The sequence below is a fragment of the Otolemur garnettii genome, unplaced genomic scaffold (genome assembly GCF_000181295.1).
Source record: "Otolemur garnettii isolate 467f Iridium unplaced genomic scaffold, OtoGar3 scaffold00029, whole genome shotgun sequence".
Lineage (NCBI taxonomy): Eukaryota > Metazoa > Chordata > Mammalia > Primates > Galagidae > Otolemur > Otolemur garnettii.
In genome coordinates, this window is record NW_003852424.1 from 14786322 (window position 1) to 14788242 (window position 1921).

A 1921-nucleotide genomic window follows, 5' to 3' on the forward strand; every position below is an offset into this window, starting at 1 on the left:
GCTGTAATGCCATGGCACTCTACCCAGGGGGACAGCTTGAGGCTCTGTCTCAAAAAAAAAAAAAAAGAAAAAAAGAAACAGTGACCCTTGAACCTCAAAAGTTCCAATTGTGCGGGTCCACTCATATGTGGATTTTCTTCTACCTCTGCCACACGTAAGACAGCAAGACCCACCCCCTCCTCCTCTTCACACAGCTTGAAAATGAAGATGAAGACCTTTATGATGACCCACTTCCACTTCATGAATAGAAAATACATTTTCTCTTCCTTAATAACATTTTCTTTTCTCCAGCTTACTTTATTATATTACAATAGCTAATGCATCTAACACAAAAAATATGTGTTCATCCACTGTTTATGGTCAACAGGAAGCTATTAGTAGTTAAGTTTTTGACTGAGCAGGAGTAGGCGCCCCTAACCGTGCATTGCTCAAGGGTAAGCTGTACCATGCCCATCCCACCTTAGTCAACCCTCCATCTCCTGCCAGATCCCTTCCAAGCACAGGAAAGACCAAACCCCTAGCCTGCTTCTCTCTGGGGGTCTTCTACACCTTTATTGTCCCCACACTGCTACCAGCCAACAGACCCTCAAGTGCAGTCAACTACATGCTCCCAAGTCAACCAGCACCTGGGGGATCCCATCCAGGCCCCTCAAACAGAAACCTTGGGATGCTCCAATTCCACCTGCTGCAAAGTGGGATGCAGCTGCATGCACCCCTCCCCCAAAGCCCCAGGATAGCGAGCACCGATGGGGATACAAACCAGACAGTCCCCAATTCTAAGCTTGAGAGGGAGAAAGGGAGAGGGGCATAGCTCCTCTGGATGATAGGGAAGGGGCAGGCCACAGGAGGTTCCAGGGACCCTCCACAGACTGGAACCTCTGAGCACTACAGTGGGGAAAACCGGAGGAGACTCAGCTGTACATAAATATCTAAGAACTGTCTCCATGGTCTCTACACACAGGTCAGGAGGGAAGGACAGCTCATGGCAGGCTCCAGGGAACATTCCAGGCCCCAAAGGCAGTCTGAGTCCCTCCCCCCACACCTCCCCTGAAGTGGGGGGCAGGAAGAGATGGACTGGGAGCAGGCAGGGAACTGCCTGGAGGCTGTACCCTAGACAGTGGCCTCTGAGGCTTAGAAACTCCTTTTCCAGAAAGGCGGTGTAGGAAGGGTCCTAGATTGGGGGTGAGGTTTCTGGGAAGGAGGGATTTGCAAGATGATAGTCTTGGGCATGTTGGCCAGTGGTCTAGGGTTGGGGTGGGAAGTCAGGGGGCAAGGATGGAGCCGTGCAGGGCCAAGGGGCAGCCTCAGGCCCAAGGGGCACCTTCCAACTGTAGCTGAAGGAGGGATGAGTGAGATGGCAGGTGGCAGTCTCTAGTTCAAGTGGTGTGATCCTGGGCCTGAGAGGGGTCTCAGGGTCTCAAGGGCTGAGGAGAAGTGTGGCTGCAGTCTTTCACCTAAGTGGCAAGGCCCTTGGATCAATAAACATGGGACAGGGAGCCGAAAGGCATGAGGGTCTCTGATGGAGATCCTAGGGCTCGGGGTTGTAAGCTGCGGGACACAGAGGTGGCAAAGCCTGGGTTTGGCAGGGGTTGTAGGCAAGAGTGGAGAGATCAGGGGTCTGGGAATACGGGGGGTCCCGAGGGTCACAAAGAGGGGGGCCTCGGATGCCAGGTGGAAGGGTCCCCGGGCAGAGGGTCCTGGAAGCAGGGTCCCGAGTGGGGAGAGTCCGCGGGCGGAGAGTCCCGGGTCCCCGAGCGGAGGGCCTGGGCACAAGGTCCGGTGCGGGCGGGGTCGCGCGGCCCACCTGTGCGCTGGGATGCGCTGGGAGCTGAGCCCCTTGCCCACCAGGAAGTGCACGTCGCACAGCACCTCGTTGTTGAAGAGGAAGGCGAAGCGCTCCTGCACGGTGGGCTTGGTGGCC

At 55.4% G+C, this 1921-nt stretch overlaps 1 protein-coding gene across 1 annotated transcript in view; it reads right to left on the bottom strand.

Moving 5' to 3' along the window:
- BTBD2 (BTB domain containing 2) overlaps positions 1-1915 on the bottom strand; it is a 23906-nt gene extending 21991 nt beyond the window's left edge. Inside the window, exon 1 of the mRNA XM_003788856.3 lies at positions 1805-1915. The gene's annotated coding sequence lies outside the window, so the exon portion shown is untranslated. The remainder of the gene's footprint in view (positions 1-1804) is intronic.
- Positions 1916-1921: the final 6 nt, after the last annotated feature.